The 24348-nt window shown below is 48.9% G+C and overlaps 1 protein-coding gene across 2 annotated transcripts in view; it reads right to left on the reverse strand.

The window, feature by feature from the left end:
* The window catches only part of GRIK4 (glutamate ionotropic receptor kainate type subunit 4), a 355193-nt gene that overhangs the window by 48217 nt on the left and 282628 nt on the right, over positions 1-24348 (reverse strand). The gene's annotated exons all lie outside the window — the stretch shown is intronic.

A 24348-nucleotide genomic window follows, 5' to 3' on the forward strand; every position in this document is an offset into this window, starting at 1 on the left:
CTCAGTTCAAGCGATTCTCCTGCCTCAGCTTCCCGAGTAACTGGGACTATAGGCGTGGGCCACCATGCCTGGCTTATTTTTGTATTTTTAGTAGACACAGGGCTTCACCATGCTGGCCAGGCTGGTCTCAAACTCCCGACCCTGTGATCTGCCCGCCTTGGCCTCCCAAAGTGATGGGATTATAGGCATGAGCCACCATGTCCGGCCCATTCTCAATATTGAGTAGTGTTTGTTCTGTTCAGTTGACAGAACTCCACTGAGTGCTTATGGTGTGTAAGAAACTTTGCTGAAGGGGGCTACAATGAAAAGTAAAAATGCTGCAACCACAGAAATCAGAAAAACCTTAATGCAACCCCATTTGTCCCACAGTGAGGAAGCAGAGACTGGGAAACTGAGCAAGTGGCCCAACGTCACAAAGCTCATCCCGGCTGGCTAGGATTCAGGCCTCCTGGATCACCGGCCACTTACGTCGCTGTCCAGGTGAAACTTCAGGTGTCATTAGTAGACCCAAAGAAGAGTCTCGATGGTGGTTCTCAAAATGCTATCTAGGGGGCCACCGACCTCAGAATCACCTGCTGGGTCAGTTAACATGTGAATTCCTGAGTCTCATCCCAGACTTCCTGGATCAGACTTTCTGGTGGTAGGACCCCGGAAGCTATATTTGTAAAAAGCTGCCCTGATGATTCTACCTTATACTGTACTAATTGTTAAGAGCCATATTTTTATGACCTGGGCACTGTGTCTCAGACTAGCCTACAACGATTTACATTTTCTAATGCTGGGAGATCAGCTGATGCAAGAGATGAAATACGAAAGTGAAGTGTGGTCCAACAATCTACAAACAGGCTAATGAGTTCTGAATGACTACGTACAAACATTGCAAAGAACGCAGGGAGACAGGCCCACATTTTACACACAAGGGAATTATGATGTGTGTACAGGAAGGATAAATTCATTGGCAAAGGTCAGTTTCTTCTCCACCTCAACTCCAATCCTCCATCACCAATTCAGGTTCCACCCCATAAAGCAGTCACACGATCCAGCACAGCTTAACAAACTTGGAGCCTTATACAGTGAGGTCATCCTTAAAAAGCAACTAGGGTGCAGATGCAAATAGAAAATGTGAATGATTCATTCTGTATTTTTCCAAGACAGTGCTGATGACTGCTAGCAAGTGAATCGACCCTTGGGTTCAAAGTGAGGTTTGATTAGAGGATTATTAGCGCCTTCATTTAGGGGACTCTTTCAAGGGTTGCTTGGGCCGTTCGGAGCCTCAGCCCCTCCACAACAGAGGCACTGATTTGAATTCAGCTTTTGAGCACAGGTGTCAGGCAACAGAAATGAACCAAACTGGTAGCCAAGCCCTACCTGAAACTTGAGGGGAGGAAACAAGAGTTAAGTGGGCTGGAATGAAGAAACTGGAGGAAAGATGGCAAGATTAGAAAAATTAAAAGTGTTGAAATGGGCGAGAAGTAAACGTGGCATCCGCTCCTTTCCTGGTTGTTTTTTAAAAAATCCATATCAATGAACCAAAGTCAACAACTCTATCCTCAATTTTATTTTCCTCACACCCTGCTTTCCTCCCAAAGGGCAAACTTTGGATTGAAATTTGGAAATCATTTCACAAGTCGATAAAAGTTGGCCAACAGTGACATTATGCCAACACAATTCCGCAAGTCCTTATGGAGACACATCTGGAAATGGGCAGCAGCTCCCTACAGGGTTCTTCCCTGGGCACACAGAGAATGACCACATGCCGAGGGAGAGCTTGCGCCCCATGTTTGGAGAGCGCATTTCTGTCTACTCACTCACTGACACTTCCCTACAAACAGGGAACTGGCTTCATGCGCACATTGCGGGCACATTCCTGCCCGCCCCAGTCTTTCTTTCCTTTGTCCCCAGTCAAGAGGATGCTGGGGGTAAGGGAGGCAGGGAAGGAGACAGGAAAGGGCAGTGACAAGCTAAAGGAGGCCATGAAGGGTTTGTGATGGTAGTTTCTTGCACTTAATATCATAATCTCAACATAGAGGAGCAATTACCTACTTTAGCTTGAACGCACTGGGGTATCAGCAACAGTCACATGGGATCAGATTATTCCAATCACATGTGCATTCGTTATTTTACCTTAGTTAAAAAGACATTCTGGCTGGGCGCGGTGACTCACGCCTGTAATCCCAACACTTTGGGAGGCCAGGCTGAGTGGATCACCTGAGGTCAGGAGTTCGAAACCAGCCTGGCCAAAATAGCGAAACTGTCTACTAAATATACAAAAATTAGCTGGGCATGGTGGTGCACGTCTGTAGTCCCAGCTACTCGGGAGGCTGACACAGAAGAATCACTTGAACCTGGGAGATGGAGGATGCAGTGAGCTGAGATCATGCCACTGCACTCCAGCCTGGGCAACAGAGAGAGACTCCATCTTAAAAACAAAACAAAACAAAAGACATTATGCTATAAAGCAGCCTTCAGATGAAGAGATAATGTGCCATGAAAGCAAACTAGTAAGTTGGGGGTCTCGGACTGCAATTCCACCCAGGAGTCGCTGGTGTAAGAGGCTGAGGGGCATGTAGAATGCTGACGGGCATGTTCAATGACAACTCATCCAAGCCCTTCTGCTCCTCTGCCTCCTGGGGGGACAGGTGGGGGCCAGGCCAGGCAGGGGTGGACGTGCTCTCCAGCAGAAAGAGCAGGGAACAGGACATCAGAAGACCTGGCTTTTGGTGACTGCTCCTGCTTTCATAGCCACTGAAGTACACTGAGCTCCATCGAGATAGCACCAGGGCAAGTGAGAACCAGATGGGCAATCGGCAGCTCTGTGCCTTGCTGAAGACAAATAGCTAAACACAGGCAAAGAAGACCCTAAGAAGCTGAGAGGCAAAAACTCATGAGGTGCACAGTCTGTGCAAACTTGCTGGGAGGAGCAGGAGAAGCAGCACCCAGCTGTCTCAGTCAGCTTTGCCAAGTTTTCTCAGAAGTACTCAGTGCTGCAAGGCCATGTCTGCTAAAGAGAAGGGAAAATCTGCGGACAGGGCAAAGGTGGAAAAGGCCTGTTATGAAAGAGAAAGGAAACTAGTATCTCTCCTAAAGGGGAGACAGAAAAAACATTAAAGGATCCTAACACACCCAAGAGGCCTCCTTTGACCTTCATCTTGTTCTTTCCTGAGTACTGCCCTCAAATCAAAGGAGAACATCCTGGCCTGCCCGTTGGTGATGCTGCAGAGGCGCTGGCAGATGTGGACTAACACGGCTGCAGATGACTAGCAGCCATATGAAAAGAGGGCTGTGAAGCTGGAGGAAAAGTGCCAAAAGGATATTGCTGCAAACTGAGCTAAAGGAAAGTCCGATGCAGCAGAAAAGTGAGTTATCAGGGCTGAAGAAAGCAAGGAAAAAAAGGAAGAGGTGGAAAACAAGGAAGATGAAGAGGAGGAGGAGGAAGATGAAGAAAATGAAGACCAGGGTGATGATGATGAATTTGGTTCTAGAGCATTTTTTCTTGTATATGAAGCATTTGACACTCACCCCCCATACAAAACCCATTCCTTTTGAAGAAAATAAGTGAAATGTAAGGCTATATAGGATTTGTTTTTTAACTGTACAGTGTCCTTTTTTTTTTTTTTTTTTGTCTAGTTAACACACTACTGAATGTGTCTTTAGATAATCCTGTCTTGGTGGTATTTTTAATGGCCACTAACCTTGCCTGACACAATATGGGGTTGTAAGTTGGCACAAAAATTTAAAGCAGGTTCTTGGTGCACAGCACAAAGTAGTTATGTATGGGGGCGGTGGCTTATCCATCTTTAGTTGACTCCGATGAAGCTTACACATGATAACTGTCGTTCTGTTAACTGAGTACCGCTCTGTAATTGCAACAACAAAAAAGTGGCAGCTGTTTGGTTACATTCTGAATGCTTCAAAGTAAATACAATTTTTATTTTATTTATTTATTTTTTATTATTTTTATTTTTTTGAGACAGAGTCTCGCTCTGTCTCGCCCAGGCTGCAGTGCAGTGGCACGATCTTGGCTCACTGCAACCTCCACCTCCTGGGTTCAAGTGATTTTCCTGTCTCAGCCTCCCAAGGAGCTGGGAATACAGGCGCCTGCCACCACGCCCGGTTAATTTTGTATTTTTAGCAGAGATGGGGTTTCATCATGTTGGCCAGGCTGGTTTCAAACTCCTGACCTCAGGTGATCCACCCGTCTCGGCCTTCCAAAGTTTTAAAATTTTAAACCAAAAAGAACCATGACTCTTGTCACTTGTGGGCCACAACCTCATCATGACCTTAGGCAAATTATTCCACCGTCCAGAATAGTGTCCTCAACTGTAAAACGAAAGGGTTCAAGCAGAGGTTCTCCAAGCTCCTTTCTGGCTGTCAAATCCCCGGCTTTAATGTGCCTGACTAGAAGAGGCAGAACATACACGAGTGGCGCCCACTTTGCTTAAGTGGATGATGGCGGTCAGCAGTATTGAATACTCTGAGGAGGAAACTGATGACCAGACTAGTCAGTGAAGAGCAGCCGCTAGCAGGGACATTTGATTTTAGGGAAAGAAATTCAGAAAGGGGCCAGCTGGGGAAGGCAGGTCTAAAATCGTAACCCAGGCGGGATGGAAAACCAGAAAAGGCTGGGACCATTAGAGCCACAGGGTAGGTCTGCCGGAAGAAGAAAAAGACTGGTGAAGGGAAGCAGAGAGTGCTCCATGCATCCCATGTGCCTGGCTGTGGCACGGGGCGGATGTGCGCCCGCACAGGGGTACAGAAATACATTCCCTCCGAGAGAAAGACTTCTGTCTCCTCTCCCTATTTTTGACTGAAAGTGTTCTTTGAAGAGCTTTGTGTTCTGCCTCTGAGAGGCCCCCTCTTTTATCTCCTGGATGTTTGTAGAGTTTACAAGGGGAGGGCAGGCAGGAGCCTGCCTGGAGGTGACTTCCAAAACATACTCTCTTTGACCTCCTGGAGATTAATAGGGGCCATGCAGCTGCCACCATTTCTATCAATGCCTGAAGGCTTGGTGTGGCCACTGGTCCTCTCCTGGGACATGAGCCTGGCTGGGAGGAAGATGAGCTTTCACAACAAGGCTGTGGTCTGCATCTGCCTGGGCCCGCTGCTCCCACTCTGGGCTTCCTGAGAATGGCATGAGGAGCGGTCTAATGGCAGTACCAGATCCGGGACCATCTGAAGCCAGCAAAGCCTTCCCATCTCCCTCTCTTCTTTTTCAGACAGCTGTTGCCCCCTTTCGGGCAAAATTCCCTCCCTCCTACTCAGCAGTGCCCTAGCACCATGGCGCTGACTTCTTTTTTTTTTTTTTTTTTTTTTTTTTTGAGACGGAGTCTGGCTCTGTCATCCAGGCTGGAGTGCAGTGGCGCAATCTTGGCTCACTGCAAGCTCTGCCTCCCAGGTTCTTGCCATTCTCCTGCCTCAGCCTCCCAAGTAGCTGGGACTACAGGCGCCCGCCACCATGCCCAGCTAATTTTTTATATTTTTAGTAGAGATGGGGTTTCACCGTGTTAGCCAGGATGGTCTTGATCTGACCTCGTGATCCACCAGCCTTGGTCTCCCAAAGTGCTGAGATTACAGGCATGAGCCACCGTGCCTGGATATGACCTCTTGTAGCCTCAGGCCTGCCTCCTCCACCTGGCCTGGCTGCCCTCCCTTACGCACAGCCATGCTAATGGGAGGGTGGGATGGGTCAGGAGACCTGCCAATGCCTCTGCTCCTTGACGTCCAAATGTCTGTGTGCAACTCATTTCCCTTCTCTGGGACTCATTTTTCTCCACTGTAAAATGGGGCAATACCTGCCTATCAATATTATGTGAGAGTCAAGAGAGATGTTGGTTGTGAAAGAGCCTTATCAATCATAAAACTGTAGAGTGCTGCCCTATCAATAAGGGGCTAGCGAGGCAGTAGAGGGGGTAACTGAACTTAGTTTTCAGCGTGGCCTAGAACTACCTGGACTCGCACTCAACTTACCTGTTGTATGACCTTGGGCAAGTCATTTATTCAACTTTTTCTAAGCCTCAGTTTGCTTATCTATAACGTGGGGATAATAACAGTATCTAGCTCCTAGAACTGTTGAGAAGATGAATGAGGCCACGTCTGTAAATGCTGAGCATGGGGCCTGGTTCCAAGTAAGTAGCCAGCAGGTGTTTGCTGTTGGGATGGCAATGCTGCTGCTGCTGCTGCTACTGAACTTGACAATGAGGATCATCTTAGCAAGGGCTTATGGAGACCTTATGATGAGTTGTGGGCATGTTTGGAGGCAGGCAGGCCTGTTCTGTGTATGTACAGCCCTAACTGGTCACTGCGTCCCCCACTCGGCCCCCTGCGGCCTTTCCCGGGTGACCTGGAGCACACACACAACTATGTTGACACAATGTGCTTCTCTGGTGTGACTGTCTGTCTCTGTGGACCCATGTGGGGTCCAGGCCTCCCAGACCTCAGGCTGTCCGTCCTTTGGAAAACTGGGAAAAATCCAGCACTTAGCTTGGAAAGCCAGTCATTCTCCCCAGCCCCTTCTTCGAAACATGATTCTCCTTTGGGGAGAATGAATCACATGGCCTCTCCAGCTCCCTTTGAATCCTCTTTCAGATCCTCTCTTCTATCTCTGATCAGCTTCCAGATCTTTCTTCTCTGACCTTTTTACACTGCACCCCCTCACCCCAGCTTTCTGCCCTTGGGGAGGCCAGCTGCCCCTGCCCCCTCTCCATGCAGGCAGCTTTCTTCAACTCTGCAAGTCAGGCCTCCACGTCTCCTGTTTCACCTGCTGCTGGGGCTGCAGAGTGCCTCCCATTCTTTGATGTCATTTAACTCTGTAATTGTGTTACTTAACTCTGGGAAGCTTTAGGAGCCTACAGTTGGGATGAGAAAACGCTACCCAGAACAAGCATTCCTGGAAACCTTCATTCCAAGGTAATTGTCTCTGGAGATCCCCTGTATATTGAAAAGGCTTATGGAATTCCAAGCAGGGCCAGGCCTGAGGCTGTGAAAATGAGGCTGGCGTTATCTGTGAACACCCAGATAGGAAGCAGCTCTGTGCCCAGCAAGCCTGGCTTTCCCGGGAGGGATGAGGCACATTTGGCTCTGGATGAGGATAGGGGCTGAGGGTAACATGGGGCTGCTGAGCTCACTGGGGGATTTCAGCGTGGGCGGGGGCTGCCCGCAGAGCCCATTGCCCTCTCCCCGCCTATTTCCTCCTCGCTAATGCTCAGTGTACCCTCGCAGCTCTCCACTGACTCTCTGCCCTGCACCAGGCAGTGTGCAAAGTGCTGGGATACTACGGTGAACAGATACAGGCACAGTCCCTGACAGCAAAAAAAAAAAAAAAAAAAGAAAAAAATTGCAGGCCAATAGAGGAGGCGAACAGGTATCAGATTGTAAAAAAACAAAACAAAACAAAACAAAACTTGTAAAATTGCACGCGTGCTGTGTTTATAGTGTGTTTATAGAGGGGTTATATATGGCACCATAAGAAGGTGGAACAGGGCTTGGGCAGAGCCTGGAAGGTCCACAGGAGTTTTCCCCCGATGAGACTCAGTTGTCTGAACACGGGTGACCAGTGAGAAGGCCTGGGTGAGTATTCCCACAGAAGGTACAGCGTGTGTCAAGGCCCCGATGCAGGAGGGAGCTTGGTGCTTTCCAGGGGCTGTGGGAAGGCCAGAGTGGCTAGAACACACAGGGCCAGGAGCGTGCTGTCAGATGAGGCTGGAGAGGCAGGCAGGGAGAGAGGAGGCAATGCCCCAGAGAGCAGTCAGAAGATCCTGAAGTATTTTCTACAGTGAATGTCCTACGGTATCGGACTTGTAATATCAATACAGCTAATACCCGTATCTCTTCCTATGTGTCAGGCACTGAACTAAGCCCTTTACATGTTATCTCACTCAGTACCCACAAAACCTCTATGAGACAGGTTACTCATTACTATTATTATCCTTATTTAACAGATGAGAAAACTGAGGCACAGAGAGTTCAAGTAACTTGCCCAAGGTTGCACAGCAAGTAAGTGGCAGAGCCAGGATTCAAAGCCACTTAATTTGGCTTCAGAGTCTGCATGCCGAATTGGCCACACATTCAATCGGCTCTAGTGAAGAAAAAGATTGAAGGGAGGCAAGAAAGGGCCCTTTGTACTTTTCTCCTCACTCCCTTGCCATGTATATCACCATACTCCAGGCAATGTGGTCTCCACCCCATCACTCCACCAATGCCACTCCGGCCAAGGTCAGCATGACCTCCATGGTACAATGACCAAGGGGTGCTTAAGTCCTTGTGTTGCCAAGTCTCCTAGCCTGCCATTCTCTCCAGTTCCTGCAGGGGCTCTCCTAATAAGGCCAAAGTCAAGGACATAGCTCTGCTTCCCTCCACCTGCTCTGACCTGTGACTACATTGCCTGGGTCACTGGCACCAAGCCAAACTGGGTTCAAGTCCTAGCCCTGCCAGTTACTAACAGTGTGACCTTAGATAGGTGTGATTTCTCTCCCAGCTCATTTTTCTTATCTGTAAAGTGGGGATAATAATTGCCCATTCAGAGATGTTACGAGGACGAAGGAAATAATACATATAATACACGAAACATAAAGCGGGTGCTCAGTATTTCTAGCAAAACTCACTTATGCACCACCACAACTGCACCTGTCCTCCCTCTTTAAGAAATTATTCACGACTCCCACTCCTCTGCAGTCCAGTGCGTGGGAGTCTGGCCCTCGTGGTCTGCCTACTCCTGCAAGTTCGGCCCCATTTCCATCACTCCTCTCCCAGACACTGCCCCTCCCCTGCAGCCAGGCCAGCTCAGCTGGCTCTCAACACACCTTATACTTTTCTGCAGTTATATTTACTCCACATCAAAAGTCCGAACATCAACTCCACCTACTCTCTTCAAGGTCTATTCAAAGTTTACCATCCTCATAAAGCCTTCTCTGATCATCTTCCCAGGCATAAGCCCTCCCTTCTTTGTCACCAAAGAGAGAAGGCAACGCTTGTGCCACCCGCCGTGGCATATACTATAAATTTCCTTGTATTAGCACAGGAGGCTTGGACTCACTCCAACTCTGCCACCTATGAGCTGCGTGATCTTAACTTCTCTGTGCCTCAGTTTTTTCATCGATAAAGTAGGGATAATGATAGTTCCCACCTCCATGGAGCTTCTATGGGAATCACATGAGCAACCCACACAAAGCTTAGGCCTGACACAGATAACTCACAATAAATGTTAGCTCTTACTATTACTGCTGTTGACATTTGTGTGCATATCTCATCTCCACATTAGATAAATTTCCTGAAGCAGGGATCAAATCTTAAAAAAAAAAAATAACATAAACACCATTTCAAAGCTCCCATTAGCCCTGTTTTGGAGACAAAGAAGCTGAGACCCAGAGAGGTTCATAATTTGCTCAAATACACACAGCTAGGACATGAAGAAAGCTAGCTTCAGACCCCCATGTACACATTCTCAGACTGTGCGCTTGGCTTTCTTATTACAGCACGGTTCGTAGTGACTTTCCCCAAGAGGGCACACAATCAGTCCCTAGTGAAGAGCCAGTACAGCCAAGGCGGGGACCCCCCTAAACGTGGCCCGCCCTCGAGCCCCTTCTTGCTGGCAGCTGAAGCAGGCTGATTTCTGACAGATGCCTGTATGCAGGAGGGATTTTTGTCAGGAGGATGGAACATTAGAACCAGAGTCAGGTCATGCTGCGGATGCAATCCGACACACGTCCTCATCCTCCAGCCTAAGGAAGACTTGAAGCCGTAGGTTCCCCACTAGAGGGCGCCCTTCTCCCCTTGCCCCGCCCCAGACCCGGTTTCCTCTAACACGTTGGACAGCGTCATGTGGGCCGCCCAGCCAGAAGAGGAAGGGCCCCTTGCTCCAACCTGGTTTAACGCAGCTGTCAGCGGAGGGGTGTTAATTACAGTCCGGGAAGGAATGGAGATGCCAGGCCCAGGCTGAGCCAGAGGCCGGAAGACTGGCTCCACCGAGCTGCTTCCAAATTCTCCCTAGGCCCCAGTCCTTTTGTGCTGTGCAGTTGAGCAGAATAACATCTGCATCTCAGTCCATTTCAAATTAGATTATCTGCTCACTTCCTGTCTTTTGATCAATTCGCCTGCGGGCAGCTTTCTCCCTCCAACCCGCACCTATTGAGATGCTCAGGGAACTTGCCAGGACTCACTGGGGTCACTGAGCTGCAGCGCAATGGGATCAGAAGAAGGCAGGGAGGTTCACTCCCACTACTAGCCCACACGAGCATCTGCAGGGTTCATCCTTTATACTTCGGCGTCACATGCCTGGGAACGCAAACGCACACATCTGCTCTCCTGCCACATGAGTCAGGCTGTCTGCCCACGCCACCCGCCGCAGGCTGGAGACAAGGAGAAACTCTTAGGGGTCACATGGCACCCGCAAAATATTTGGTGTCCTTGTCCACTGAGGAGACTGGATGCCAAGCCCACCACTTCTCCCTTCTTTCAGAACCAGGATATAGGAACAAAGATCAGGGAATAAGGGAACAGTAAATAGCACCCAATTGTTCACCTGTGCCAACACACACACACACACACACGTCTTTGCTAACCAATGCGAGCCCATGTTTGTAGAAAGCATTCCTGCTCACTGGGCCGAGCCTATCCACAGCAATGCTTGAAGAGGCAGAGGCCCAGTAGAGCATTAGCATTCCTGGGGAAGTAGCAATGTCATCCGCAGGTCCAAGTGCTCCCTAGTGCTATTTCTAGAGGTTACAGCTTACTCTCGGAGCTGGATGAATTTCTTTAGAGTTAAATTAAAGTCCCCATGAAATATTTAGTTGGCTCGGCACAGGGCTGTGTTATTGGTGTATGGAGGGCAGATTTTAGGAAAGAACCAGCGCTAAGGAAAGAAGGGGCTGGCGGTTCATTTGCAGGTGAAATTATGTGGCACAGAGGTCCAAGCTAGCTCAGGAGGCCAAGCAGATACTGTTTACCCTTGACCCTTTCATCACAGGCTCCCGTTCACTGGCCCACGAATCCCCTTGCTTTTTGGCGTCAGGCAGATGCGTGTTTGAATCCCGGCTCTGCCATTCACCAGCTGAGCTACTACCAGAAATCTGAGCTTCAGTGTCTTCATCTCTAAAACAGGCAAAATAACGTATACTTCTTATGATTGTGGCAAGGATTAAATCAAAGTCCCTGTGTAAACAGAGCTCACATGTGGTTCTGCTTCTTACAATCCCCTCTTCCCACTGCAGCCAGAGGGGTCTTTGGGAAAGCGAAAGCAGATGATCCCATTCTTCTCCACGTTGCCTTCTTGCTTTCTTTTTTTTTTCCCTTTTTCTTTTTTTTTTTGAGACGGAGTCTCACTCTGCCACCCAGGCTGGAGTGCAGTGGTGTGATCTCGGCTCACTGCAGCCTCCACCTCCCAGGTTCCAGCCATTCTCCTGCTTCAGCCTCCAGGGTAGCTGGGATTACAGGTGTGCACCACCACGCCTGGCCAATTTTTGTATTTTTAGTAGAAACAGGGTTTCACAATGTGGGCTAGACTGGTCTCACACTGCTGATCTCAGGTGATCTGCCTGCCCTGGCTCCCCAAAGTGCTAGGATTACAGGCGTGAGCCACCACGCCCAGCCCACCTTCTTAATCTTTTTCATGCCATGGACCTCTTTAACAGTCTGTTGATACCTGTTCACCTCTTATTTTAAAATGTTTTAAAATGACTACATAGAAATTCAGTTATCAAAATTTGTGTACACCTTTTTGTGGTATAGTGGTATCTGTGCCTCTTTACATAACAAGAGCTGGAAGTAGGTCTAATAGCAACACTAAATTAATACCATTGGTGACAAAGTCACAGGTGTGGTTAATACCACGAAGCTTTGTTGACCACATTCATAATCGAAGGAAATATTACATTTCTGTTTGAACTTAGAAAAATATATAGATGTTAATTTTTCCTTTCTTTCTTTTCTTTTCTTTTTTTTTTTTTTTGAGACAGAGTCTCACTCTGTCACCCAGGCTGGAGGGCAGTGATGTGACGTGGGTTCACTGCAACCTTGCCTCTCAGGTTCAAGCGATTCTCCTGCCTCAGCCTCCTGGTAGCTGGGACTACAGGCATGCACCACCACACCCAGCTAATGTCTGTATTTTTAGTAGAGACGGGGTTTTGCCATGTTGGCGAGGCTGGTCTCGAACTCCTGACCTCAAGTGATCTGCCCACCTCAGCCTCCCAAAGTGCTGGGATTACAGGTGTGAGCCACTGCGTCTGGCCAATTCTTCTAGTTTTGTGGACTCTCAGTACTATCCTCAGACCATGGGTGTATGTGGACCCTAGGAAAAGAACCCAGAGACTTCCAAGTTCATAGACAATAAAGTCCTAACTCCTTACCGTGGACCACCAGGCATTGGTGATATGGCAGTCCACTCACCACACTCTAGCTAGTCATGCTAACCCCCATCTTGATTTCTGAACATGACAAGTTCACTTTCCACCTTGGGATCTTGGAGTTTACTCTTTCCCCTCCACATATGCTCTGCCCTGGCCATGGCCCGGCTGGCTTCTCACCGTTCTGACCTCAGCTCAGGCACCAGGCCATCAGCACAGCCTTCCCTGCTTGCCCACTTAATAGGGCCCTCTCCTCGAGACACTCTGGCTCATTAACCTGCTTTATTTTCTTCACAGCAGAAATCATGACCTGAAATTGTCTTGTTTATTTACTAGTTTACCTGTTGATTGTCTAGAGTGCCATCTTCAGGAGGGAGTGACCTTCGTCCGCCTTAATCACCATACATCTCCAGTGTCAAGAACCTGCCATGTGCCAGGCACTACATAAATATTTGCTGAATGAAGTCATGATTGAATGAATGAATAGACAAATCCAAGAGAGAGGAGCTCAATTAACATTATTCTCCATCCTTGGCTCCCAACTGGTGGAATAATTTTGTAGCAGAATGTTTTGACTAAGGGCACACACTCTAGGGCCAGCTCAGCCGCTTACTAACTGCATAATCTTATGCCAGTTATTTAACCTCTTTGTACTTTAGTTTCCTCATCTGGAAAATGGGGTTAGTAATATTACATACCTTGTAGGTATGTTGGGGAAGTTAAATTAAGGAATATATAAAAAGCACTGAGAACAGTGCCTGAAACATAGGGAATGTTCCAGAAGTGTCAGCTTTTATTATTTTGTTACAACTTAAAGGATTCACTTCAATTTTATTTATTTATTTTTAAATTATTGTTTCAGAAAATTCAATGTAGGTATTGAAGGGAGTACAAAGAAATCCCATGATTAAAAGACTAATATGCATTATAGATGTCAGTGTTTATATAGTTGAGGTGTGAAAGAGAATGGGAACTGAGAGAAAGGTCCAGACAGGTTATGGTACGTGGCAAAGCCCAGAGAGGCCTGAGCTTTGCTTCCTCACGTCACTACTACCATCGCCATCACACCTGACTTTCTGAAGACTGACCAACAATTTATATGTCTAATCAAGAAAATAAATTGAATCCTATCTGAGTTTTCAGGAAGACATGCTCATTTCTTTTTTTTTTTTTGGTAATGGAGTCTCGTTCTGTTGCCCAATATGGAGTGCAGTGGTGTGATCTTGGCTCACTGAAACCTCCACCTCCTGAGTTCAAGCAACTCCCCTGCCTCAGCCTCCTGAGTAGCTAGGATTATAGGTGCACATCACCACACCTGGCTAATTTTTTTGTATTTTTAGTAGAGATGGGGTTTCACCATGTTGGCCAGACTGGTTGTGAACTCCTGACTTCAGGTGATCCACCCGCCTCAGTCTCCCAAAGTGCTGGGATTACAGGCATGAGCCACTACGCTGGATCGATATGCTCATTTCTAACCCAAATGCACCCTTTATTGATAAAACCTCCGGTCCACGTTGCAGTCACCAGTAAGCCATGGGACAAGGGGCACTGAATTTTCACCAGTGAGTCCACCCTCTTCTGACAGTCTCCTATCCCCGCTGGCAGCCAAAACAGCTGGTTAAGCTCTGGATTGCTGACAACGGGCAAAGCTAACTGGCCCACATGGGGATCCAACCTGCAGACCTGAACTAATGAGCAAGGGCTTGTGCTGGCCTAACCAGCCCTACACTTATTTCGAGGCTATGGGTTCCAGGCCCATTCAGGGGCCTGTGTAAAGCCGGCCTGGGCAAGCCCGGGCAAGAGCTTTCTGCCGCTGTAGGAGCCCAACGGTGCCACTGGCTCAGGGCGCTGTCTTCCTTTCATTTTCCCTCCCACTTGTCAGCCCTGTAACTGGGAATGGTGAGATTCACAGGCCTGTTACTAGGACTGTTTTTGTTGGGTGAAATGAAGTACCACCAACTTCTGGGAGCAGTGCCCACAGCCATAGAGAACTTCTAGAGGCCTCCCCTGTGCCCCCTCTCTATTCGCACTTCTTCCCCCATCCCCTACAACCCCTGAGAGACGGAGAAGGGAGGCCCCGGCTCTGAACTGCTCCACCGCCCCAGGGAGTGAGCAGTGATGTGACCAATCAGATGCACAAAGTGGACGGCATCTGGCCCCTTCTCATTTCCAGTCAGCATGTGCACACGTTGAGACTGCTGCAAAGGGCAGCAGGGCATTTTCTCGGGAATCCCCGCCATTTTTTGAGGAAGAGAACTGGAGACATTATTGTGAACCTCTGGCCACTCTTCCTGGGTGATAAAGGTGTATTTGGTCTTTTTCTGAGCGGTGTCCCACTTGTTGACATGGCTCATATGCCCATCAAGAGTCATACCCCAAAAGTTATTTTTCACAGATCGTACTTGAGACCCACAGCAATGTCTAAGGTTGGCAGTAACCTATTCAGAGATGAGGAGAATGAGACTCAAGAAGTTGTGTGGTGTTAAATTTGGAATAATGCTTACCTTTGGGTGGATGAAAGGTGTAGAGAGTGAAACAGGAAAGAGGTGGGTGGGGACAAGGGGGTCTTCGGGATGCCGCTAAGGGTATATTTCTTTATCTGGACAGTGACTGATCACACAGGGATCATTCATTAAGCTGACACGATTTGTGCACTTTTCTATATGTCTATTTCAATATAATTTTTTTTAAGTTAAGTGATTTTCCCAAGTAGAAGAGAGAATGGCCACTGTTGAGCCTGCCACTAAATGCTCTGCTGACTCTGTGGTAAGGAGCCTGGAAGGGAAGCCACAGCTGCTGCCACTGTACTGACTGCTGCAGTGGTGACCTCACACATACAAGGGAGCCACACGCAGGCCTGGCCAACCTCCTGTGTACCTCTCTTTACACATCTGGGTGATTCTAATGCAAGAAGGGGTAAAATGCACATCTGGATATTTTCGTGGATTTTCATTTTCATTTGGATGGAGAAGAGTCCAGATCCCTTGTCTGGCACAAACAGCTTAACAGATTGTGAAATTCCCAGAGGAGCCAATTCTGCCTGCTGCGAACGCCAGGCAAAGCCCAGGGGGAAGACTTGCCTCCCTGCTGGAAGCCGTAATCACCCTCCAGGACTTGCCAACCATCACCCTAGAGAGGTCCCTACAGCCCGAGAGAGAGGGACCCGTCTGTCCCAGATTCCACAGTGATGCCCTGACAAAGCTGCGTGGATCAACTACCCACCAGAATCTGACACTAGGCCAGAGAAGTCATCACGGGGTCCCGGGTTTAAGTCTGCCTCTGGGTAGCTGTGTGACCCTGGGCAAGTTACTTAGCCTCTCTGAACTTGCTTTCTCATGAGTAAAGTATGAATAGTACCAGTTTCTGCTTCATGGGTTTGTTCTGAGGATTAAATGAGTGAACGGAGTGGGCCTAGCATGGCGCAAGTGCTCAATAAGTGTTCATTGCTGTTCTTTTTATGATGCTGTTCCTGATTCTGGCATCTCATCTCCATCCTTTGTGCATGAGCCCCAGAGATCCAGCCTCTGCTTTGGGCAGTACCATCCTGCCTGGTAAGTTTTTCTAAGGCTGAGCCCTCCTATCCGATTTGCTCCTAGTAACTCCCCTTCCCTGTTGGCCAGACTAACCCCAGCTTGCACACTTGCTGGTCTCACTGGCCACACCTAGCATCTGTTTTGAACTCCTGCCTGTGTCCCACTGTTTGCCACCCCCTCTCTGACAGCCTCCCAGGCCTCTGACCCACTGTTCTGCCGCCACCTAGGACACGGCAGGTCTGTGTAGGGTGACTCCTGGATCTGGATAGGGATCTGTCTGGCAAGAGTCAACAATGCCTTTCAGTGCAGTCCAAATGCATCAACCATACTACACGCTGCCATTTCTAAGGATCTGGGCCTTCGTATTGTTGCCTCAAGAGCAAATGCGGACACAGCTAGGGCTGGAATTTGGCATCACGCGAAGCAGCCTATCTGAAGGCTGCATAAGATAAGGAATACTTCCATAGGTTCTGGAAAGGGGTGTAATACAACAGGGCTCTCAGATGGCTGCCTCTGTAACTGCCAACACCGCCATGGGCACAACTGAGCCAGGCCTGACTGTCATGCTGACAAATGGGAGGATGTCAGTTGCTCCTGACGAGCTATAGGATGGCAAGAAAAATCATCTGTACATAAGCCCCCCAGAACATATAATGATCCTGGCTAGGAACTGTGAGTTGGCGAGGCCAAGCCAGGCAGTATGCACATCGAACACACCAAAGACCTTCTGGTGAGGGATGGCCAGAGGGTAGAGGGAAGATGGAGGGAGGTGCCACATTTGGAATTCTTTGAAGCAGGACTATCTATTCACAGGAAGGCAAGGGATGAGCAGGGCCTGGCTGTGGGGTAGGGCAGGAAGCAAAAGCAGCAGGATGGGGTGACTGAGGTACCACCCTGTAAGCGAGAGGTGGCAAGTGCTGGGGACAGCTCTGCACAGCAGTCAGGAGAACACACTGATCCATGTTAGTTTGAATCCTAATTCTACCACTTCCCAGCCACGTGACCTTGAACAAGTTAGTTAACCTCAGAGCCTCCGTTTTCTGATCTACAAAAGGGGGGCAATATACTTTTGCCCTTGTAAGGTTGTACTAAGATTAAATAGGAGAACATTTGTAAAGCAAGTATTGGCATTGTACCTGGCACACAGTAATGAGGTCAGTCCTATCTGTGGAGCAGGCACAGGCCAAGGTGACCCAGGGAGCCATGGGGGTTGAGCACAGTGTTGGGAGTCTGGGTGAGATGGTTCCAAAGTCCCGATGGGTGGGGTGGGCACTTGCTCTGTGACCTCCCGCCTGCTGCTGCCACGCCTCACCAACACACATACTTCAGGAAAGAAAGCCCGCAAGCTTGATAGAGTTGATCTATCCTAAAGGCAGTTGGACCATAGATGTGTGGGTGGTAGGGGCTGCACCAATACCCAGTTAGGCTGACAGCTTAAAAAGTGAAGCAAGGAGTCGCCGCAACTTGGAGAACAACATTGGAGACTGGAGGGTCAATCTTAGAGTCAGACAACTCCCCCTGGACCTCTCCACTCCATGGAGAGAGGAGGGAGGGCAAGATTTGCTTACATTATTCTTTCTCAAGATGATACTGCCCTGGGAAGTGGGGTGGGGCCATGCATGCAGTGGGGTGAGCTGGAGGCCCACCTGTGGGAGCCTGGAGGGTGGAGGCAGGAGCGAGAAGCGGGGATCAAAGGAAGTGCACGCAGACGAGAGGGCAGCCACCTTCTGCAGCCCCAACCTGCCAAACGCACCAGTACACCTGGACTGCTGCTGTGCTTTCCCTGTTAGCAAAAGGATCTTCTGAAAACCTACAACAGGTCCCCAGCATTGGGCTGTTTGTTCCAGGCTCCAAGTGCTTTGGCATCAACGCTGGGATGGTTAATTCTCTTCCACATGCCTTTACAGCATCCATCCATCCACCCATCCCCTGGTGGCTGAGTGTTATGTGTCAGGTCTTGTTCTGAATGCTACCAGTAGAGGGATAAAGAAGACGGTTATAGTTCCTGACCTCAGGAAACTTACATTCTAGTGAGCAGAGACAGTCAATAAACAAATAGTCCCATCATAAGCAAGGTGGTTTTAGACAGTAATGATTTCTTTGAAGATCATAAAACAGGATAGTGTGGTAGAAGGCGACTAAATGAGAGGATGGGGGTCCTTCAGGGTGGCAGAGAAAGAACACTTCTCAGAGGAGGGGACGCCTGGCTTCGACGGAGACAATGACATGGAAACGGTAGACTGGAGATTTGGGAAACAGCAGACTGGAGATTTGGGAAACAGGTTTTTGAAAGAAGTGCAAATGCGAAGGCCACATGCTGGAATTGACCATGCTGTATCCAAGGAACCAAGAGGAGGCCAGTGAGTGTGGGGCACATGAGGGGAGATGCAGAGATGTAGGACGCTGGATTAGTTCTTCCAGAGACAAGGGATACTGGTGAAATTGTGGCTGGTGCCAGGCAGGGCACAGAGGAAATGGTTATGCTCATTGAAGATGTGAGCAAATGGTAGCCCAGGAAGATTCAGATACTAATTTACGGTTCTGGGACAGACTCTGGCTTCCAACTCAAGATAATATTTCTCTAAGCCCAAGAGGACTAGTGGGTGCTCCACCACTGCCATTGCCTGGATGCCAATAAGAGGGGGCCCAGACACCCCCACCTCCTGGGGGGAATATCTGCTGCTTGTGTCTCCTTTACCTGCAGAGGGCAAGAAGAGAGGGGGTTGGAACAGCACATATAACTTTGGAAGGCTGCTGCGCCTCTCCCCAGTAGGATCAAGACTGGACACAGGTGCGTCTGTGTTGATGAATGACGCTGCTGTGGTCTGCATGGCAAGAGGAATAAACCCAGGCCGGCCCGGGAGAGGGAAGACTGGGGCCTGGATGAGCATGTCCCAGGGGAGCAGGCAGATGTGCATGAAGATGAGCATGTTTGGGGACCGAGGCAGGTGAGGCTGAGGAGCTGAGCTCCAGGCCAGAAGAGGAGGTGAAAACAGAGCCCTACGCGGGGAGGGAAGGAGAGGAGAGAGCGAACACTCACAGAGAGTCCACAAAGTGCGAGCATGCCAGAGGAATTATATTCCATTTATTTCTCATAGTAATCTGGGGTGGGTACTATTATTTTCGTTTTGAGGGTGAAGACCCCAGGGTTCAGAAACGTTGGGTGACTCATCCAAGTCCACACAGCTTATAGCTGGCAGAGCAGCGATTTGTACCCCGGGAGGAAAGGCAGTGTGAGGACAGGGGTGGGCACATCCCTCCCATTTTACTACCACCTGTATGCTGACAACTTCCAGATGGGGCTCGGGCCCAGCTCTGCCTCTTGCCAGGCTTCCTCACTCCCCCTACCTACTGACTTCCTATGCCCATGTCTAATTCCGTATCTCTGCCATCTAAAGCTACTCTTTCCCTGTGTGCCATTAATGACTTCCCTATCCATCTGTCATCCCAAACAGAGACCATGAGTCAGCCTGGAGTCTTCCCTCTCCCTCCCTTCCCTGTTGTCTCCCCATTCAATAACCAGGCCCCATCCCTTTTACCTCTGAAATGCCTGTTGAATCCATCACCGCCACTTGACTCTCACTGCCCCGACCATCATTCAAGCCTTCCTTTGAATTATTCAGTAGCTTCTGCACTGGTCTCTTTGCTTCCAGTTCTTTCCTATGCCATCCATCCACTCAACTGCATTGGGCACCAGGGGCTCTCAAACTCAAGCAGCATTGGGAATCAGTGGTTCTCAAACCTGAGCTCGAATCAGCACCACCTGGAGGGCCCGTTAAGTTGCAAATGGCTGAGTCCCACCTCAGAGTTTCAGGTTAAGTAGGTCTAGATGGGGCCCCAGAATTGGGATTGCTGACAAGTCCCAGGTGCTGCTGATGCTGCTGGTTCAAGGACAGTATTTTGAGAACCACTGCTCTAAAGTTTACACCAAAGATCTAATATTACTCCTCTTCTTTAAAAACTCCAGTGACTCTCCACTCTCTTTAAAATGGAGTCTCAGCTCCTTCCCACGGTCTAAGTGATGGTCACCACCCAGCCGAGACTTGCCTCTTCAGCATCACCTCTAGCTACTGCCCTCTCCAGCCTGACGTGGACACAATGCACTCTTCGTGTTCCTTAAACTTGGCATACATTTCAGACCCCACACCGTTCCCTCTGCTGGCAACTCTCTCCTCCTTGTTGCTTGTCAGATTCCTACTTGTCTATCAAGGTCTGACTTGACTGCACTTCCCTGAGAGGCACTGCAGTGGTTAGAATGACCGTGGGCTTTGATGTCAGATGGGTCTGGCTTTGAATTCCAGATCAATCACTTGTTAGCTGTGCGACCCTGAGTTGGCCTTCTCTGTGAAGTCAAAGTCAACCTTGGCGTCTTGGTTATGAAATATGAATAATAACATTTATCACATAAGATTGTTATGTGGAGAGGAAATGATGCATGATAAATGCCTGGCGGGTAGTAGGTATTCAATAAACACTGGCGACAATTCTCATTAGCTCTGCTCTGAAGCCTTGCCTGGCTTCCTCCGGCTGAAACACTTCCTTTCTTCTCTGTGCTCCCATATCATTTTGCATAGGATTCCCTTTTGTATATATCACAAGGTCTCATACTAACTTATACACTGGGTCTCATTCCCAGTATAGTTGGGGACGTTGTATGAATTATAAAGATTGGCCCTCTGAGCGGACTTAGTGGGCACATGGCTTGGCAAGCTAAAGGCACTTTTGTAGGAAAAAAAAAATCAACAAGTGGATACCATCCCATCCCAGAGCACATGCTTGGTGAGCAGAGTGAGGGCTGGGTTTCACGACCCATTCCTCCTTCACCATGTCTTAACCTGCACAAACCATACCTGGAGGTTCTATGTATACAGGATGTGAGCTCTATGAAATTAAAAACTGTGTCTTGTTCAAGCTGAAGGCACAACCAATATGGAATCAATGCATCTAGGGGCAGGCACTATTGGTTGAGGATGGTAAGTACATCAGAGTGGGTCAACAGGGTTGTCGCCCCGGGTTCAGGCATAGGATTCTCACTCCTGAGGGGAAGGTGAGTGAGAGAACCAGCGCTGGCAAGCTCAGCGACTCAGGCTTAGGGAATACTCAGAAGCTGCATTTCTCAGTCTGGGTGGGAAGGGGAGCAAGGCAGAGGGGGCTTGGTCCCTGTATGCTGAACTGGAGCTCCTGAAAGCATCCCTGGCCTCAGACCAGAGTCTGGTGTCTGGCCAAGCCTGCAGGTAACATCCTCGCCTCTGCTGCGTGGCTGGGGAATCGAGACTAGCTAATTCTTAGAAGACATTAAGATCACGTTGTCCGTAGTTTCCTTTCCTGCCTCTGACCCAAATCAATTTCCTACCGCCTGTCTCTTCTGCTTAACAGCAAGCCAATCTCTTAGAAGGCTTTCAGATGCCTTAATTAATACATTTTCATTTCCTCTGCAGACCCTTCACTCCCCTTAACAGCTGGCGCTCAGTGGGGAAGGCAGAAATAATTCCCAAGAAGTGAACCTTCCAACAAGTTTCCCAGGCTGCTTTGAGATGCCCACTGGGGTTTGGAGGAGTTCCCAATAGGAAGCTGCTGAGGGAGCACTGAACCTAACTGAACTCCAACCCCTTCCAGATCTCCCCGAGCAACTCCTTCCATGGAAAATAACCAGCATGGGGATCTGAGGATGGGCAGGGAAAATTCTGAAGTCTGTTTCAAATCTATAGCTGACTCTCTCTGGGCCTGGAGACTGCTCTCCCGGAAACAGTGATTTAAGCAGAGTGCACCTTCACGGGTGGCGCTCCGATGTCATTCCTTAGTCCTGCCCTGCTTGGGGCTCCCAGCCATGTACTCACACATACACTTAATTATCTTACATGCCTATGCCCCCCTTGCCTTTTACCACCTGGACTGTAAGCTTTCAGAGACAGAACCCAACCTGATCTGTTCCTTTACCCCACACCCCAGCACAGTGACTGGCACATAGGTGTTAAATCACTGTCTGCTGATTGACTCACAAATGGAAAGTCTGTCTTTCTTTTCTTTTCTTTCTTTTTCTTTTTTTTCCCTCCTTTTCTTTTTTTGAGACGGAGTTTCACTCTTGTTGTCCAAGCTGGAGCGCAATGGCGCGATCTTGGCTCACTGCAACCTCCACCACCTCCCAGGTTCAAGCCTCAGCCTCCCGAGTAGCTGGGACTACAGGCGTGCACTACCATGCCTGGCCAATTTTTGTATTTTTTAGTAGAGACGGGGTTTCTCCATGTTGGCCAGTCTGATCTTGAACTCCTGACCTCAGGTGATCCACCCGCCTCGGCCTCCCAAAATGCTGGGATTACAGGCGTGAGCCACCGCGCCTGGCTGGAAAACCTGGCTTTCTAAGGCTTGGGTTGATGCAAACCTACTAAAGAAAGCAAGCCCTAGGGGAATGCAAGCGCCTCTTATCTGAAATGCTTGAGACCAGAAGTGTTTCGGATTTCCAACCTTTTCAGATTTTGGAATATTTTCATAAACATAATGAGGTATCTTGGGAATGAGACTCAAGTCTAAAAACGAAGTTCATTTCTGTTTCACATACACCTTAGACACATAGCCTAAAGGTAATTTCATACAATATTTTAAATAATTTTGTTCATGAAACAAAGTTTTGACTGTTTTTGACCATGACCCTTCATGAGGATAGGTGTGGAATTTTCCACTTGTGGTTTCACGTCGAAGCTCAAAAAGTTTCAGACACTGGAGCATTTCAGATTTTGGATTTTCAGACTAGGGATTCCTAGTATTACCTGTATTACCACTTCACTGTGTTTCAGGCACTGTGTTAGGTTCATAAGGATGTCAAGATGCACAAGACACTGTGCTTTCCTTCAAAGAGTTGCCAGTCTTACTTCCACTAGGAATCCATTCCAGTTGTCCCAATTCAGAAGTCATTTCTGCCCCTACCTTCCTAGTCATTTATGATGTACTTTGCTATGTCTAATACAGCACTTATCCTGTATGACCTCATTAAAATAACTTCTGCTTGCATCTGTCTGCTTTTTTAGCTGAAAAGCTCCTAGAGGAAAAGGACCTGACTTCAACTCCTAGCACTACTGGGTGTTAGCTTCTTGGGGCTCTGTTTTCTTAGTCTGAAAAAGGAGGTGGTCATAATAAGTCCAGTTTCCAGATAAGGGGTGGAGGACATAAGTGTCATCCAAATGTCCCTGTCAAACTGGCCACTCAGAGCCACCTCCTTGATTACCATTCTCCTGGGCCAACTTATTCCTTCCTCCCCATTCTTCTAGGAGGCAGATGCAGAGAACAAGACAATGCTACCCAAATCATTCTCTGTTCCAGACACCAGTTCTCACATGCCCCTTTGGTGTAGTGAGAAGAGCCCAAGATTGGGGTCTGAGTCTGGGCTCTGGCCACTTGCTGCGTGTCTGAGCTTGGGTTAATTATGGAACTCTCCGAGCCTCTGTGTCTTCATCTGTGGAATGGGGTAATAATGCCTGTCTCATGGGCCATGTGAGGATCGAATGAACTCGTGAGTGTAGAGCTGTTACATGGTGTCTGGCCTTGTCAGGAGCTACAGTGTTTCTGCTTCTACTCCCTTCCCTCCTGGTGGCTCAGCTTTGAACTAGGAAGACATATGAGCAAGGGTCTAGAGCACATGAGATCCCCATTCAGATTCCATACAAGCCAAGGGAAGCCAGAGGATGGAGCGAATCGGAAAGGCACAGCAGAGCCCTCCACTGAGCGCAGGTAGGGCATTGGCTGGGCTCATACGATGGTTGGCAGCTGTGGCTCCAGAGGCCCCAGTGGCAGTCTTCTGGGGTGTGTGCACCTCACTCCGGAATGCAGGAGAGGGAGGCCAACAGAGGGAGAGAGGAAGACGAGACGGGAGAGCCCAGCTGCAGCCTCGCAGCCGATAGGGTCATCTCTGAAGAAAAAACAGGGTGGCTGCAGTCACGAAACTGCCATTATTGCCCTTTTCTCAGGTGAGTGAAAGGACTGCTAGTGACAGAAAAGAACCTTTTGAGAACTCACAACGAAGCAGAGTGTTGTCAAGAGAGCACACGAACATGGCTGTGGCTAAGGCGCAGTCCAGAGCGCTGGCCCTTTTGTTCTCAAGTACACCTGTCTGTGAATAATGAGCCGGAGAAGATGGATTTCCTCCCTTCCCAGGTCTCAGTGGGTTGCATGCAGGGATCGCTACGTGGCATGCATCTCTCAAGGAGCCATTGTAGAAAGGACCTTCCCAGGGTGAAACAGCGCATCCCTTCGCCCCCGAGAAGCAGGATGACCTTAACCCATGCTTGAAGGTCTACAGGAAAGGGGAGCTCCCTGCACTCACTGCGTCCCAGATTCAAATGCTGAAGTCCCCACACAGCCACCATCCTCTCCTGGGCATCCTCACCGTCACTGCTTAATTCAGACCCCGTTCCATTCTCCTGATCACTGGACAGCTGTCTAATGAGTAAACCTGCATCTGGTCTTCCCACCTCCAATCCGTTCCCCTC

Source organism: Papio anubis, chromosome 12, assembly GCF_008728515.1.
Source record: "Papio anubis isolate 15944 chromosome 12, Panubis1.0, whole genome shotgun sequence".
Taxonomy (NCBI): Eukaryota; Metazoa; Chordata; class Mammalia; order Primates; family Cercopithecidae; genus Papio; species Papio anubis.